We start from the raw sequence: 19,648 nt of genomic DNA on the forward strand, positions 1-19,648 counted from the left end.
CGACTAGCGCTCTGTCTGACCGGATTGGGGATCAGATTGGGGATAACAGATTAGAGGAATCAGAGCGGGGATATCAGATTATGGGTATGAGATTAGAGGTATCAGAGTGGGGATATCAGATTACTAGTATGAGACTAGGGCGGCACGGTGGTGTAGTGGTTAGCACTCTCGCCTCACAGCAAGAAGGTCCTGGGTTCGAGCCCCGTGGCCGGCGAGGGCCTTTCTGTGTGGAGTTTGCATGTTCTCCCCGTGTCCGCGTGGGTTTCCTCCGGGTGCTCCGGTTTCCCCCACAGTCCAAAGACATGCAGGTTAGGTTAACTGGTGACTCTAAATTGACCGTAGGTGTGAATGTGAGTGTGAATGGTTGCCTGTGACCCTGTAGAACAGGATAAGCGGCTACAGGTAATGGTGGATGGATGGTATGAGATTAGTGGTATCAGATTAGGGATATCAGATTATGGGTTTGAGATTTGGTTGCTTTAGGGTGAAGAGGTCTGTGTTCCATCGAAGTTGTTGATGCCCCAGTAGAGAGGTAGATGAGATCCATGGTTTTCATTCTATTGCCCCTTCACTGTTCATAACACAGGATTAAGTTTCTTCATCATCTTCCATTTTTTCTTCATAGACAGAGCTTTAACGCAGAGATGGTTATAAAGAACTCTGGAAATGTTTACAGATTCCTGAAACTCTTATGAAGAGGAAATCTCTTTATTCCAGACATTCCTACGTTTATTACAAAATGGGTTTCTGATTTACTGAATACTGCAGAGATTTAAAAACCAATCTGAGTTCTGCTCTTGAGTTCGGTTTATGAACAGCAGTGTTTTTCTGAGTTCGGCCTCAGAGTCGTGTTTTTAGTGTGTTGTTTTGCAAACTGTAAATAAGATTATTACTAACTGAGGATGTTTACGTGTGAAGATAAAAAGACGTTACTGAGATGTTAAAGAGGATTTTTATTCAAAGCAGATTATTGTAACGGTTTAAAACAATGTTCTGCTGAAGCTGAAAGATCTTTAATCACTTCTTGGACCTCTGAGCTTCTACCACAACCCCCAAGAACATTTTGTTTCTCACATCTTTCCTGAGTTTTCCCCATCCGTTTTTGTCTGCAGTGTGGTTATGTAAGTGTGTGTGTGTGTGTGTGTGTGTGTGTGTGTGTGTGTGTGTGTGTGTGTGTGTGTGTCGCAGTCTGGCAGACCCTGACTCAAGCAGAAGTGAAAGACTGCAGCGGTTCATCATCCCTCCTCCCTCTTTCTTCATCACTTCTTCACCCCCCCCCCCCACACATACATTTTCTCTTCTTCTAGCGTTGGAGACTGTGGAGTTGATTAGTCTGGACATTTGCATCTTTCGCTTTGTTAGCTATGAAAAATTATACGGAGATAATGTAGCTAACAAGTAATGGAAAATCTGTAAATGAAAAGAGTGTAAAAAAAATTTCTGCCTCAAACCCCTCCCACTTCTTCTGTGATGTGTTTTAGGACACAGTGGGATGGACTTCCTGTCATCTATAAACGAACTAAATTTTGTGTAGCTGAACACTGGACTGTTGCTCGGTTGCTGAATCTTTTCAGAGGAATGTAGCTGGGTGATGTCATCAACTCATTTACATATTCTTTGGTAGAACAGAATAGAGCAGTTGGTGATCAGTGATTAGTTGCTGGGATAAAGTGTGAATAGTGATTAGTTGTTATGACCAATGGTGATCAGTGATTGGTTGTTGGGATAAAATTAGTTGGTAGGAACAATTCTGATCAGTGATTAGTTGTTGGGAACAATGTTAATCAGTTTATCAGTTTTAACAATATTAATTTTAGTTTTTTGGGATAAATTGTGAATAGCGGTTAGTTGTTACGACCAATGATCGTCAGTGATGAGTGTTTTGATATACTATGATTAGTGATTATTTGTTATGATTGTGATTAGTAATTAGTTGTTGAGATAAAATTAGTCAGTGGGAGTGGTGGTGATCAGTGATTAATTGTTAAGAACAATTACAATCAGTGATTAGTCGTTGTGAATAATATTGAATGTTGATCAGTGATTAGTCTTAACGAACAGTGATTATTGGTGATCACTTATCAAGAACAATGTTGATTTGTGATTAGTTTTTAGGAAGAATTTGATAAGTGATTCATCATCGGGAACAATTGTGATCAGTGATTAGTCATCAGGAACAATGGTGATCGGTCATTCGTTATTGGGAACTATGATGATCTGTGATTCATCATCGGGAACAATGGTTATCAATGATTAGTCACCGTGAACAACAGTGATCAGTGATTAGTTATTGGGAACAATGGTCATCAGTGATTGGTCATCGGGAAAATTTGTGATCAGTGATTAATCATCAGGAACAATGATAATTAGTGATTAATCATTGTGAACAATGGTGATCAGTTATTCATCATTGGGAACAATGGTGATCAATGATTTGTCATCAGGAACAAAGGTAATCAGTAATTGGTCATCAGGAACAATGGTGATCAGTGATTCATCATCAGGAACAATGGTTACCAGTGATTAGTCATCAGGAACAATTGTGATCAGTAATTGGTCATCGGGAGCAATTGTGATCAGTGATTAATCACCGGGAACAATGTTGATTGGAGATTAGTCATCAGGAGTAATGGTGATTGTGATTAGTTATTGGAAACAATGATGATCAGTGATTGTCATCAGGAACAATGGTGATCAGTGATTAGTTGTTGGCTTTACACACTGTTGGTGTGATCTGGAGAGTTCTATCAAGTGAAGGAATGTCGTCTACTCAAAAAGTCAATTTATTACTAGGATCTATCTATCTATCTATCTATCTATCTATCTATCTATCTATCTATCTATCTATCTATCTATCTATCTTGCTAAAAGTGTCTAAAAATTTGCCAAGTTTAGCCACAAAGTTGTGAAGTTGGGGCATCTGAGAACATTATGAAGGCGGCCATACTGGAGAAATGGAATGCCTTTTTTCCTCAGCACAGCTTATGACTCCGCCTCCCAGTCCCACCCACAACTAACAAAAGTAGAGTTATAGTGAAAGTGATACAGATGATAAAGTTCCAATTTAACTGATAAATATTATGTTTCAGAACGTTGTTTCCATAAAATTATTTCACAGAGATTACTGCTGGTGTGTTTATATAAAAACAAGGGAGAGAGATTTCCAGTCCGAGTTTCTTCTGTGTTAAAGCACATTCCTGAACTTATTCTATACTGTAGGATGGATTTTGATTTATTTTTTCATTCTGTAAAATAACAAGCCCCTGACGCTGTTCTCAGAGCACGGCTAATACAAGCTCCTTCTCAGAAGGTCACAGAAAGCACGAGCATTGCACCAAAATAGCGCGGCTCATCTGCGTCACCACAGGCCAATAAAACCCCCGGATCTCATAATACACCGGGACCGAGTCCCAGACTGACCCCAGTGCACGGCCAAATGCACTTTAAATGAGCTAACAGTCTAATTATAGCACGATAAACGTTTCAGAATGTAAAGAATTCCATCCAGTACAGAAGGAGAGGCACTGACACTGGAGACTCCTTCCAGAAACTTCACCACAACAGTGATTTATAAAATCCTCTGATGTGGAGTGGACTGTTTACAGACACACCGTACAAGTCCCTGTGAATGAGCTGTTACTATAGAAACTATAACTTACGAGAGTGAGAGCATCAATATAAACCTGCGCTACTGTCAGAGCTGCTGTTAGAGAAAACTAATCAACACCTTCTGACCAATCAGAGTGCAGAATTCACAAGCGCTGTGGTAGAAAACAGTTACATCATCACACTGCAGAGAGACAAAGAGCATGGAGATGAACTAGGGCAACACACACACACACACACACACACACACACACAGATTTACATGATACACTGCCATGTTTTATTTCAGTCCTGTTTATTTTATGATGAATGTTATGAAAATAAATGTGAAAATGCCAAGTATGATGATGATAAATGCGAGGGTGATGAAGATGGTGGTAGTGATGGAGGATGTGATGAAGATGGTGGTAGTGGTGAAGGACGTGATGAAGATGGTGGTAGTGATGGTGGACGTGATGAAGATGGTGGTCGTGATGGTGGATGTGATGATGGTGGTAGTGATGATGGATGTGATGAAGATGGTGGTAGTGATGGTGGATGTGATGATCGTGGTAGTGATGATGGATGTGATGAAGATGGTGGTAGTGGTGAAGGACGTGATGAAGATGGTAGTAGTGATGATGGACGTGATGAAGATGGTGGTCGTGATGGTGGATGTGATGATGGTGGTAGTGATGATGGATGTGATGAAGATGGTGGTAGTGATGGTGGATGTGATGAAGATGGTGGTAGTGGTGAAGGACGTGATGAAGATGGTAGTAGTGATGATGGACGTGATGAAGATGGTGGTAGTGATGGTGGATGTGATGATGGTGGTAGTGATGAAGGATGTGATGAGGATGGTGGTAGTGGTGAAGGATGTGATGAAGATGGTGGTAGTGATGATGGATGTGATGAAGATGGTGGATGTGATGATGGACGTGATGAAGATGGTGGTAGTGGTGAAGGACGTGATGAAGATGGTGGTAGTGATGATGGACGTGATGAAGATGGTGGTAGTGATGATGGACGTGATGAAGATGGTGGTAGTGGTGAAGGACGTGATGAAGATGGTGGTAGTGGTGAAGGACGTGATGAAGATGGTGGTAGTGATGATGGACGTGATGAAGATGGTGGTAGTGATGATGGACGTGATGAAGATGGTGGTAGTGATGAAGGATGTGATGAGGATGGTGGTAGTGGTGAAGGATGTGATGAAGATGGTGGTAGTGGTGAAGGACGTGATGAGGATGGTGGTATTGATGATGGATGTGATGAAGATGGTGGTAGTGATGATGGATGTGATGAAGATGGTGGATGTGATGATGGACGTGATGAAGATGGTGGTAGTGGTGAAGGACGTGATGAAGATGGTGGTAGTGATGATGGACGTGATGAAGATGGTGGTAGTGATGATGGACGTGATGAAGATGGTGGTAGTGGTGAAGGACGTGATGAAGATGGTGGTAGTGGTGAAGGACGTGATGAAGATGGTGGTAGTGGTGAAGGACGTGATGAAGATGGTGGTAGTGGTGAAGGACATGATGAAGGTGGTGGTAGTGATGATGGACGTGATGAAGATGGTGGTAGTGATGATGGACGTGATGAAGATGGTGGATGTGATGATGGATGTGATGAAGATGGTGGTAGTGATGAAGGATGTGATGAAGATGGTGGTAGGGATGAAGGATGTGATGAGGATGGTGGTAGTGATGATGGATGTGATGAGAATGGTGGTAGTGATGATGGATGTGATGAGGATGGTGGTAGTGATGAAGGATGTGATGAGGATGGTGGTAGTGATGAAGGATGTGATGAAGATGGTGGTAGTGGTGAAGGATGTGATGAAGATGGTGGTAGTGGTGAAGGACGTGATGAGGATGGTGGTATTGATGATGGATGTGATGAAGATGGTGGTAGTGATGATGGATGTGATGAAGATGGTGGATGTGATGATGGACGTGATGAAGATGGTGGTAGTGGTGAAGGACGTGATGAAGATGGTGGTAGTGATGATGGACGTGATGAAGATGGTGGTAGTGATGATGGACGTGATGAAGATGGTGGTAGTGGTGAAGGACGTGATGAAGATGGTGGTAGTGGTGAAGGACGTGATGAAGATGGTGGTAGTGATGATGGACGTGATGAAGATGGTGGTAGTGATGATGGACGTGATGAAGATGGTGGTAGTGATGAAGGATGTGATGAGGATGGTGGTAGTGGTGAAGGATGTGATGAAGATGGTGGTAGTGGTGAAGGACGTGATGAGGATGGTGGTATTGATGATGGATGTGATGAAGATGGTGGTAGTGATGATGGATGTGATGAAGATGGTGGATGTGATGATGGACCTGATGAAGATGGTGGTAGTGGTGAAGGACGTGATGAAGATGGTGGTAGTGATGATGGACGTGATGAAGATGGTGGTAGTGATGATGGACGTGATGAAGATGGTGGTAGTGGTGAAGGACGTGATGAAGATGGTGGTAGTGATGATGGACGTGATGAAGATGGTGGTAGTGATGAAGGATGTGATGAGGATGGTGGTAGTGGTGAAGGATGTGATGAAGATGGTGGTAGTGGTGAAGGACGTGATGAGGATGGTGGTATTGATGATGGATGTGATGAAGATGGTGGTAGTGATGATGGATGTGATGAAGATGGTGGATGTGATGATGGACGTGATGAAGATGGTGGTAGTGGTGAAGGACGTGATGAAGATGGTGGTAGTGGTGAAGGACGTGATGAAGATGGTGGTAGTGGTGAAGGACGTGATGAAGATGGTGGTAGTGGTGAAGGACATGATGAAGGTGGTGGTAGTGATGATGGACGTGATGAAGATGGTGGTAGTGATGATGGACGTGATGAAGATGGTGGATGTGATGATGGATGTGATGAAGATGGTGGTAGTGATGAAGGATGTGATGAAGATGGTGGTAGGGATGAAGGATGTGATGAGGATGGTGGTAGTGATGATGGATGTGATGAGAATGGTGGTAGTGATGATGGATGTGATGAGGATGGTGGTAGTGATGAAGGATGTGATGAAGATGGTGGTAGTGGTGAAGGATGTGTGATGAAGATAGTGGTAGTGGTGAAGGATGTGATGAAGATGGTGGTAGTGATGAAGGATGTGATGAAGATGGTGGTAGTGATGAAGGATGTGATGAGGATGGTGGTAGTGGTGAAGGATGTGATGAAGATGGTGGTAGTGATGAAGGATGTGATGAAGATGGTGGTAGTGATGAAGGATGTGATGAAGATGGTGGTAGTGATGAAGGATGTGACGAGGATGGTGGTAGTGGTGAAGGACGTGATGAAGGTGGTGGTAGTGATGATGGACGTGATGAAGATGGTGGATGTGATGATGGATGTGATGAAGATGGTGGTAGTGGTGAAGGATGTGATGAAGATGGTGGTAGTGATGAAGGATGTGATGAAGATGGTAGTGGTGAAGGATGTGATGAAGATGGTGGTAGTGATGAAGGATGTGATGAGGATGGTGGTAGTGATGAAGGATGTGATGAGGATGGTGGTAGTGATGATGGATGTGATGAAGATGGTGGTAGTGGTGAAGGATGTGATGAAGATGGTGGTAGTGATGAAGGATGTGATGAGGATGGTGGTAGTGATGATGGATGTGATGAGGATGGTGGTAGTGATGATGGATGTGATGAGGATGGTGGTAGTGATGATGGATGTGATGAAGATGGTGGTAGTGATGAAGGATGTGATGAAGATGGTGGTAGGGATGAAGGATGTGATGAGGATGGTGGTAGTGATGAAGGATGTGATGAAGATGGTGGTAGTGATGAAGGATGTGATGAAGATGGTGGTAGGGATGAAGGATGTGATGAAGATGGTGGTAGGGATGAAGGATGTGATGAGGATGGTGGTAGTGATGATGGACGTGATGAAGATGGTGGTAGTGATGATGGACGTGATGAAGATGGTGGTAGTGGTGAAGGACGTGATGAAGATGGTGGTAGTGGTGAAGGATGTGATGAAGATGGTGGTAGTGGTGAAGGATGTGATGAAGATGGTGGTAGTGATGGTGGATGTGATGAAGATGGTGGTAGTGGTGAAGGATGTGATGAAGATGGTGGTAGTGATGGTGGATGTGATGAAGATGGTGGTAGTGGTGAAGGATGTGATGAAGATGGTGGTAGTGATGGTGGATGTGATGAAGATGGTGGTTGTGATGAAGGTTGATGAAGGATGTGATAAAGATGGTAGTGATGATGGTTGATGAATGTGATGGTGATAATGATGGTAAGAGTGATGAAGGATGATGGACGTGATGATGAGCTTTTTTGCTATAGCTCAGGGATGAGAATGAAAAATATTTTAAAAAGTCTGAAAAAAACAGGGCGGGGCCCCCAGGAGCTAATGATTTTTTTTTTTTTTTTACCCCAAAACCATTAATTTTATCAACAAAAAGTTACAGTTTATTTGGAAATAAATTCCCCTTCTTTGTGGACTACCAGGTGAAAATGATTAATATGGTACAAGAGACTTGTTTTTAATCAATTCACATTTGATGATTTCAAAAAAAATCAATGCACCTTTTAATATAAACAAAAGCTCTACAGTATTATATTTCTGCATTTTTGCTATTCATGTCTTTGTTAACATGTGGATATCAATGTAAATGAATGAATGAATATATAACTTTTTAAATATATAAAATTCCTTACCAAATGGAGACTGGGCTGCTTTCTCTGAAGTTGCAATCAGAGTGCGAATTACCCCACCATAATTGGGGGGTACCATCATGGTCCACTATCATACCAATTGCCCCCCCAGTCCCGTCCCGTCTCGTCTATGGAAGTCGGTGTCAGTAACTCAACACAATAACTCTGAACAATAATTTTTAATGTCATTAAGAAGCATGACAAACCATACAGTACTACCACAGCAGAAAAACAGCAGTACAACCTGATAACCTTCTTTGTCAGAACAACCTGGGTATCAACACTACTAATGAGTCACATACAGTATATACACACATGCAGAACAGTCCTGCTGAATGTCTTGCTCTCTTTCGTCCTGCTGTGCCTCTCCTGTCTGCTGGGAACCCATCTCATCTCATTAGCTCTAGCCACTTTATCCTTCTACAGGGTCGCAGGCAAGCTGGAGCCTATCCCAGCTGACTACGGGCGAAAGGCGGGGTACACCCTGGACAAGTCGCCAGGTCATCACAGGGCTGACACATAGACACAGACAACCATTCACACTCACATTCACACCTACGGTCAATTTAGAGTCACCAGTTAACCTAACCTGCATGTCTTTGGACTGTGGGGGAAACCGGAGCACCCGGAGGAAACCCACGCGGACACGGGGAGAACATGCAAACTCCGCACAGAAAGGCCCTTGCCGGCCCCGGGGCTCGAACCCGGACCTTCTTGCTGTGAGGCGACAGCGCTAACCACTACACCACCGTGCCGCCTGCTGGGAACCCATTTTCTTTATTCACATGAACAGTGTATGAAACCTAACTGCACCTACACTTGTACTGTAATTGTCTGTAGATATTAGTGCTAATATTTACTACTTACTCTTTTAGCACCAAAAAAATGCCTGATGTCTGGCCCTTTTCTTTTCCTCATGTCTGGCCTACTGTCTCTGTGAATAAACTCAAACAGGGTACTCAGATGAAACTATGACTATCTTAAAAATAATACAAAAGGAATGTAAGTAAAAACAATAGAAAACATCCATGTACTCGGCTATTTTGCCTAGGCTAGCCTACTACCTGGCTCTTTTTATGTTGCCCCCAGTCCCCAGAGGTTCTGATTGTAATTTTCCATAGGCTTAGCGAGGCCTACATCAGAACTTCTTGTGCCTAATCACACACACAGGATGGGCCTATGTGCCAAATGAATTTCAGAAGGGCACAATTTATTCATGAGAAAATGAGAATGGAAACAGATGGAGTTCTTCTCCTTTGAAATGAGAATCGTTTCTATACCACACTGTAATAAGCTTGATTTAAATAGAGACTTAGCTTATCTTGCTAACTAACGCTGGTAACTAACGTTAACGTCCGTCCACTGTAGCCTTCTGGCCTCAGTGGGTAAGTAATTCAACGTATAAAGATGTGACATGAGCTGAAAGAACAAATCACTTTAATAAATGAAAGTTGTAAAATAACACATTTTCAACAGGCTAAAAGTTGGTTAGCAACTAACATTACCAATGCACGTCTTCTGCTGCAAACCACAGACTGTATAAATTGCTGCAAACCCATGGACTGTATCTGATGAATCAGCTGAATACGGTGTGGACTAGAAGCTGTTGCTTCTAGCGCAGGGCTTTTCAAAGTGTGGGGCGCGTCTCCCCTAGGGGGCGCCAGAGTTCTTCGGGGGGGGGGCGCAACGTGAGGAAAAATAAACCAGAATAAGTTACTATTGCGGACATTTAGCGAACTTCAGCTAGCCTTTGCCAGAGACAAAATGGATGGATTTTTAGTACCTAAAGCTACAGTGAGTGAGGAGACAGAGTCTGGGCCAAGCAGAAAAAGAAGGAAGTATGACCACGATTATTTAAAGTTTGGATTTTCATGGACTGGATCTAAAGATGCTCCACTCATAGTTCGAATTATGGGGGGTACTGGGGGGTACTATACCCCCCAATGAAGACCCAGTACCCCCCAAAGAGACAAAAATATAAGTTTTTGGGGGGTCCGATATTTTTTCTGATATTGTGAAAAGGAATATATAATTCAAACCAACTCCCATTCGGCATTCTTATTGTAGGAACATTTTAATGTAAATTGATTTCAGACGGACACCCCTATTGTGGACCGTACCATTTTTAGTCACCGCAGCGCTAGAACGCGCTACAGCAGGGGTTTCAAAGTCTTGGAGAGTCAGCCCCCCCGCAGAGAGCAAATAAACAACAGTGCCCCCCCTTACAATTTTTGTTGTTGCTATACTTAATGTTCCATTCGTATTTTAAAAAAATGGGTGTTGTACACATTTTTATTTTTTTCTTTTACACATTTTAAACATCTGTGCTTTTTGAAAGCATCTCTTTTTTTTACACATTTAAAACATATGAGCTTTATTAAAACATCTTTTTTTTTACACATTTTAAACATCTGTGCTTTTTGAAAACCTCTTTTTTTTTACATATTTTAAACATCTGTGCTTTTTTTAAACATCTTGTTTTACACATTTTAAACATCTCATAGCATCGTTAGCTAGCACCTCTTGGCAGACAACACACTGTAGCAGTGGAGCATCTTCAGATCCAGTCCATGAAAATCCAAACTTTAAATAATCGTGGTCATACTTCCTTCTTTTTCTGCTTGGCCCAGACTCTGTCTCCTCACTCACTGTAGCTTTAGGTACTAAAAATCCATCCATTTTGTCTCTGGCAAAGGCTAGCTGAAGTTCGCTAAATGTCTGCAATAGTAACTTATTCTGGTTTATTTTTCCTCATGTTGCGCCCCCCCCGAAGAACTCTGGTGCCCCCTAGGGGAGACGCGCCCCACACTTTGAAAAGCCCTGCGCTAGAAGCAACAGCTTCTAGTCCACACCGTATTCAGCTGATTCATCAGATACAGTCCATGGGTTTGCAGCAATTTATACAGTCTGTGGTTTGCAGCAGAAGACGTGCATTGGTAATGTTAGTTGCTAACCAACTTTTAGCCTGTTGAAAATGTGTTATTTTACAACTTTCATTTATTAAAGTGATTTGTTCTTTCAGCTCATGTCACATCTTTATACGTTGAATTACTTACCCACTGAGGCCAGAAGGCTACAGTGGACGGACGTTAACGTTAGTTACCAACGTTAGTTAGCAAGATAAGCTAAGTTTCTATTTAAATCAAGCTTATTACAGTGTGGTATAGAAACGATTCTCATTTCAAAGGAGAAGAACTCCATATGTTTCCATTCTCATTTTATCATGAATAAATTGTGCCCTTCTGAAATTCATTTGTCACATAGGCCCATCCTGTGTGTGTGATTAGGCACAAGAAGTTCTGGTGTAGGCCTCGCTAAGCCTATGGAAAATTACAATCAGAACCTCTGGGGACTGGGGGCAACATGAAAAGAGCCAGGTAGTAGGCTAGCCTAGGCAAAATAGCCGAGTACATGGATGTTTTCTATTGTTTTTACTTACATTCCTTTTGTATTATTTTTAAGATATTCATAGTTTCATCTGAGTACCCTGTTTGAGTTTATTCACAGAGACAGTAGGCCAGACATGAGGAAAAGAAAAGGGCCAGACATCAGGCATTTTTTTGGTGCTAAAAGAGTAAGTAGTAAATATTAGCACTAAGATCTACAGACAATTACAGTACAAGTGTAGGTGCAGTTAGGTTTCATACACTGTTCATGTGAATAAAGAAAATGGGTTCCCAGCAGACAGGAGAGGCACAGCAGGACGAAAGAGAGCAAGACATTCAGCAGGACTGTTCTGCATGTGTGTATATACTGTATGTGACTCATTTGTAGTGTTGATACCCAGGTTGTTCTGACAAAGGTTATCAGGTTGTACTGCTGTTTTTCTTCTGTGGTAGTACTGTATGGTTTGTCATGCTTCTTAATGACATTAAAAAGTATTGTTCAGAGTTATTGTGTTGAGTTACTGACACCGACTTCCATAGAGGAGACGGGACGGGACCGGGGGGGGGATTGATATGATAGTGGACCATGATGGTACCCCCCAATTATGGTGGGGTAATTCGCACTCTGGCTCCACTGCCACAGTGTGTTGTCTGCCAAGAGGTGCTAGCTAATGATGCTATGAGATGTTTAAGAAAAGCACAGATGTTTAAAATATGTAAAAAAAAAAAAAAAAAAGAGGTTTTCAAAAAGCACAGATGTTTAAAATGTGTAAAAAAAAAAGATGTTTTAATAAAGCTCATATGTTTTAAATGTGTAAAAAAAAGAGATGCTTTCAAAAAGCAGATATGTTTAAAATGTGTAAAAGAAAAAAATAAAAATGTGTACAACACCCATTTTTTAAAATACGAATGGAACATTAAGTATAGCAACAACAAAAATTGTAAGGGGCGGGGCTGACTCTCCCACACTTTGAGAACCCCTGCTCTAGCGCGTTCTAGCGCTGCGGTGACTAAAAATGGTACGGTCCACAATAGGGGTGTCTGTCTGAAATCAATCTCATCTCATCTCATTATCTGTAGCCGCTTTATCCTGTTCTACAGGGTCGCAGGCGAGCTGGAGCCTATCCCAGCTGACTACGGGCGAAAGGCGGGGTACACCCTGGACAAGTCGCCAGGTCATCACAGGGCTGACACATAGACACAGACAACCATTCACACTCACATTCACACCTACGCTCAATTTAGAGTCACCAGTTAACCTAACCTGCATGTCTTTGGACTGTGGGGGAAACCGGAGCACCCGGAGGAAACCCACGCGGACACGTGGAGAACATGCAAACTCCGCACAGAAAGGCCCTCGCCGGCCACGGGGCTCGAACCCGGACCTTCTTGCTGTGAGGCGACAGCACTAACCACTACACCACTGTGCCGCCCGTCTGAAATCAATTTACATTAAAATGTTCCTACAATAAGAATGCCGAATGGGAGTTGGTTTTCACAATATCAGAAAAAATATCGGACCCCCCCCAAAACTTATATTTTTGTCTCTTTGGGGGGTACTGGGTCTTCATTGGGGGGTATAGTACCCCCCGTAATTCGAACTATGGTTGCAATACTTTTCCGTGTTTCTGTACAGTTTATATACAATTATTTACAAATATACACAAGTGTCTATTCAGGTTTCTTCCTTTTCTTCACCAACATCTCAAGCACAGTGAGTCGAGCTTTACGCTTTCGTTTAGAGAAAGGAATGTTGTTGTTGCCTTCTAGTGGATCTCCAGAGTCACCTTTCCCTGTTGATGTACTGGGGTGGGCAAGCTAACCCCATTTATAAAAAAAGATACATACTTGTATATGACATGTATTTGAGATAGATAGATATATACACACACACACCCACCCACCATGGCATTGATTCTCGTCTCTGTGAGCCTACCACACAGATTTAATACTTGTGTCATTTTTAGGGCATACCTAACAACCTGTGTTTTCTTTCTCTCTCTCTCCCCCCTCCCCCCTCCCCCCCAATCTGTCCCTCTGAGTTACATGTTGGTCCTGGGATTGAGATGCTGGCCTCTTCTGCCCCTCGGACCTGCCTGATCCATCCTGGTGCCCTGTGTCTGGTCGGAGTTTCATTGCATCGCTCCTGTGGAGGACGGCCCCATGAGGACAGTTGAGGGTTATACCTGGAGGACGCTCTGGACTCTTACAGTAATGCTTTTATGGCTGAGGACTACAGTTGACTTGCTAACTTTAGGACTGCAGTTGTCATGAACAGTTTTGCACTCAAGTTTCCATCAATCAGGCATGCAAACTGGTCAGGGGTGAAAAAGGTGAGAAGGGCGCACGGACACACGGCACGCGCGCAAAAGTACATTTCGTAGTCTACGTTACAAAAAAATTGCAACCAGTATTGAGCAGGCAACATTCAACATCACTCATCACTTCCCTTTCAACTGTTGTGTGTACTAACTAGGTTTTATCTGGACAGGATGTTGTGTAATATACCATACCACATATACCATATGGTCAATTTGAAGATCGAGATGGTGATTTTGAATTAAAGAACAGGCGTGTACAATGGGCATTACATATTGGATTTTTTTTTTTAAATAAAAAACTATAAGTTCATCTCGGCCTAAAAAATTTGGGCAGACGCTCCCGCGCGGCACATGCCAGCAATTCCCCCCGTCCCCCTATGAAATGAGCAACAAGTAGGAGAGTTATACACGGTATCATACCTAAAATTTTATCAGAAATATAGACACGATACTATGATTCTCCCCAACATACTACATTAGATAAGCTAACCTCATTTATAAAAGATACACACTTATATATGACGTGTATTTGATATATATGATGTATATTCATACATTGTTACTTTATGGAAATCTTCAGTAAGTTTGGTCTTTTCATGACAGCCTGTTGTAGACCTAAATATAATGCACATGAAATGACACTCCTCACCTCAACATGTCCTTTACAATCATTTAAGCCACCATGGGCAATGCTGAAATCACTGCTGCAAACAGTACATCGCGCGAAACTGTCATTATTGTTGACCCTTATTAGACAGGGATATTATTAGACAGGGAGATTATTAGACAGGGATATTATTAGACAGGGAGATTATCAGGCAGGGAGATTATCAGGCAGGGAGATTATCAGACAGAGAGATTATCAGACAGAGAGATTATTAGACAGGGAGATTATCAGGCAGGGATATTATCAGACAGAGAGATTATCAGACAGAGAGATTATTAGACAGGGAGATTATCAGGCAGGGATATTATCAGGCAGGGATATTATTAGACAGGGAGATCATTAGACAGGGAGATTATCAGGCAGGGATATTATCAGGCAGGGATATTATTAGACAGGGAGATCATTAGACAGGGAGATTATCAGGCAGGGAGATTAGACAGGGATATTATTAGGCAGGGAGATTATTAGATGGAGATTATCAGGCAGGGATATTATTAGGCAGGGAGATTATTAGGCAGGGAGATTATTAGGCAGGGAGATTATTAGACGGAGATTATTAGGCAGGGAGATTATTAGGCAGGGAGATTATTAGGCAGGGAGATTATTAGACGGAGATTATCAGGCAGGGATATTATTAGGCAGGGAGATTATTAGGCAGGGAGATTATTAGGCAGGGAGATTATTAGACGGAGATTATTAGGCAGGGAGATTATTAGGCAGGGAGATTATTAGACGGAGATTATCAGGCAGGGATATTATTAGGCAGGGAGATTATTAGACAGGGAGATTATTAGGCAGGGATATTATTAGACAGGGAGATTATCAGGCAGGGAGATTAGACAGGGATATTATTAGGCAGGGAGATTATTCATTCATTCATTCATTCATTCATTCATTATCTTTAGCCGCTTTATCCTTCTACAGGGTCACAGGCAAGCTGGAGCCTATCCCAGCTGACTACGGGCGAAAGGCGGGGTACACCCTGGACAAGTCGCCAGGTCATCACAGGGCTGACACATAGACACAGACAACCATTCACACTCACATTCACACCTACGGTCAATTTAGAGTTACCAGTTAACCTAACCTGCATGTCTTTGGACTGTGGGGGAAACCGGAGCACCCGGAGGAAACCCACGCGGACACGGGGAGAACATGCAAACTCCGCACAGAAAGGCCCTCGCCGGCCCCGGGGCTCGAACCCAGGACCTTCTTGCTGTGAGGCGACAGCGCTAACCACTACACCACCGTGCCGCCCAGGGAGATTATTAGACGGAGATTATCAGGCAGGGAGATTATTAGGCAGGGAGATTATAAGGCAGGGAGATTATTAGGCAGGGAGATTATTAGACGGAGATTATTAGGCAGGGAGATTATTAGATGGAGATTATTAGGCAGGGAGATTATTAGGCAGGGAGATTATTAGACGGAGATTATCAGGCAGGGATATTATTAGGCAGGGAGATTATTAGACAGGGAGATTATTAGGCAGGGATATTATTAGACAGGGAGATTATTAGACAGGGAGATTATCAGGCAGGGATATTATTAGACAGGGAGATTATTAGACAGGGAGATTATTAGACAGGGAGATTATCAGGCAGGGAGATTATTAGACAGGGAGATTATCAGACAGGGATATTATTAGACAGGGAGATTATTAGACAGGGAGATTATTAGGCAGGGAGATTATTAGACAGGGAGATTATCAGCTAGGGATATTATTAGACAGGGAGATTATCAGACAGGGGGATTATTAGGCAGGGATATTATCAGGCAGGGAGATTATTAGACAGGGAGATTATTAGGCAGGGAGATTATTAGACAGGGAGATTATTAGGCAGGGAGATTATTAGACAGGGATATTATCAGCTAGGGATATTATTAGACAGGGAGATTATCAGACAGGGAGATTATTAGACAGGGAGATTATTAGGCAGGGAGATTATTAGACAGGGAGATTATTAGGCAGGGAGATTATTAGGCAGGGATATTATCAGCTAGGGATATTATTAGACAGGGAGATTATCAGACAGGGAGATTATTAGACAGGGAGATTATCAGACAGGGAGATTATTAGGCAGGGAGATTATTAGGCAGGGATATTATCAGACAGGGAGATTATCAGACAGGGAGATTATTATGCAGGGAGATTATTAGGCAGGGAGATTATTAGGCAGGGAGATTATTAGGCAGGGTTATTATCAGGCAGGGATATTATTAGACAGGGAGATTATCAGACAGGGAGATTCTTTTGTGTAATCTGAGCTGAAGTGGGTTTTGTATTTTGGTTTTTTGGGGGCGCGCGCGCTCTCTCTGCCATGCCGATCCTGTAGGCCGCACTGACTCAGCTGAAAACTTCGGTCCTCGAGAAAAGAGAAGCCCGCCCACACTGAAGGCTGATTGGCTTATTTTGCTGAGTAACCCAATCAGGATGCTCTTTGTCTCACACACTCCGTCATATGCGCTCTCTCGCGCGCTCCGTCATATGCGCGAGGCAGACATTAATGTTTCGATTGGGAATTTTTTTTTTTAAATCGCGAGTCTGATTGTGTGGCGCCGCACGACACACTGGTCTGTGTATGGGAAACCCTGCATTGCTTGCGCTCTACAGCCAGAGCAAGCTAGAACAAGCGGTTGTCATGGGGATTTGAAAAGACGCTTGGTGCTTATTTTTAGGAGAAAAACACCGTCGGCTTTCTAGCTCTCGAAAAAAAAACTATTTGAAAACCATCCATTGTGAAGAGGGAATTTCTCTATACCACGCCACTGAGCTGATCATGTGTTCGTTTTCATCTCTCTCATATCTGGCGACAGTAAGCTATAGCAGCTGGTATTTACATCTGTAGCCGTCTTATGGAGCAAGCTAACGTTATGTCTTAAACTTGATTTCAGCACGTATGTTAAAACATATTAGACATAGTTACATTTATGTACACATTTCTGGCACTGTAAAAGACTTGCCTCAACACGTAACAGCAACAAAATCCAACGACTTTTCCAGTTATTCACCCCCGAGCGCGCTGGAAACTGTTCCATTGGTATGTTCAGATCCAGTCGCGAGATGATGTTGCCAGCTCTCTCTATAAAAAGGTGACTTTGCGGTCTGAATCTGTGGAATATTCGTAAGCGAGGACTGGCAACCAGCAGTGGGTTGCGCACCAGTTTGATCAGAACTCCAATGGAAAAGAAGCGCGTGTTACTGTTTATCTCGATTGGCTGTAAACCTTCTAAGTGAAATGTTTGGCAACGATAACGTTGTAGCCTGCCTACCCCCCCCCCCCCAAAAAAAAAAACTCTTCAGATCTACACGATTCACACAAGTGACCTATTTTGGGACCAAAACGGCGAATTTCGCCGAAAGGTGAGGAGTTTGCATGTGTGAATGAAGAGTTTATAACATCAATGAAACTGACTTCATGTTAAAACTGTTAATTTTAGTCATGTTGTCTGTTGTTGCCCAAATGAGGATGGGTTCCCTTTTGAGTCTGGTTCCTCTCGAGGTTTCTCCTCATGTCGTCTGAGGGAGTTTTTCCTTGCCACCGTCGCCACAGGCTTCATCATTGGGGATCGATTAGGGATAAAATTAGCTCATGTTTTAAGTCGTTCAAATTCTGTAAAGCTGCTTTGCGACAATGTTTATTGTTAAAAGCGCTATACAAATAAACTTGACTTCGTGTGAGATACATTATAAATAACATAATGAATAATGGATGTGATCACCGAGCTTCGTTGTGACAGTCTGCTTGTTGATCTCGACATTTAGCGCTCTTTCTAACCAAGCCCATTGAAAACAGTTCTTTATCCCTGCACTTTTATCACTCTCCCTCGCTCGAGCCTCTTCTTTCTCACCTAGGACTCTTGCCATTATCGATATGCTAAAATATCCCGCCTGAATACGCGTCTTTACAAATGCGTATTGGGTGAACGGCGATTGCAAGATACGCGTGGAGAGCATGCGGACTTGTTTATACACTGCACGCGATGGGATTTCCCGAAAATTCTACCGCAAATAAGTTGAACATTGTCGCAAAAGTGAATGTTAATGACGACATGTCGAAACTAAGACTCGAGTGTGTTAACCCGGAGCCCACCAAGAATCAAGCCGTTTTAAGGTGACCACAGATCGTTAACCATACCCCCCCCAAAAAAAAAAAATCTCAACGGATTTACATCGATCTCAAAAACGATCATTTTGATCTGAAAAAGTTGGAAATCCGCCGATTGGCGGAAAATTCTCATCCCTGCTATAGAGGTTTTTCACCCACGTGACCAAGTCATGTGAGGCTGCGATTTTGGACGTCACGGCTCGAATCGGTTTGAATGCAAGGAAGGCGACAAACGAAAAACATAACAGAAAAAGGAGCGAGATGCAGAAAACACCTTCACTATCCAGCGACGTAGGGCATTTACAGGGCGAGCAGAGGGAGAGGTATTTGCAAAAATTGAGGTTAGCAGGCTTAGAGAACGACGTTTACCTGCTTCCACCAGGATTGTTCACTGACGTACGGAAGTACACGAAGCCCTCGTCTTTACCTGACTTCGGCCCACATGATCTGTATACCTATGTCGTTAAAAACCCATCGCCATACACAGGTATTGATCTGAAAGCGTATAAGAGTTTGGATGCCTACAAATATTTTGTGTCAGGCTGGGTAACATGCCTACATCAGCGGGTCGTCCCTGGAGCCGGTGGTCGCCATCTTATTACAGCTAAGGTTTGTTCACATTTTCATTTACTTTCGGTCCTCAGGATAAACAAAATGTTATTAAATGTCATTGAAATAACTTCTTAGTCTGTTGAGACATGGCCCGTTATAAATTTGCTGTTACCAGGCAATGACCAAGAACTGTATTATTAGGGTCGGTGTAGTTGTAGCAGTGTACTAGCAGCTAGCTGTTAGCACTAGCTAATGTCAACAACATAGTAGCTAGTATGTTACTGTAGCAATGTTTACGTTCAGTCATTTGGATGACTGTTAAAACCTTTCAGTC

The sequence above is a fragment of the Neoarius graeffei genome, chromosome 6 (assembly GCF_027579695.1).
Source record: "Neoarius graeffei isolate fNeoGra1 chromosome 6, fNeoGra1.pri, whole genome shotgun sequence".
NCBI classification, from domain to species: domain Eukaryota; kingdom Metazoa; phylum Chordata; class Actinopteri; order Siluriformes; family Ariidae; genus Neoarius; species Neoarius graeffei.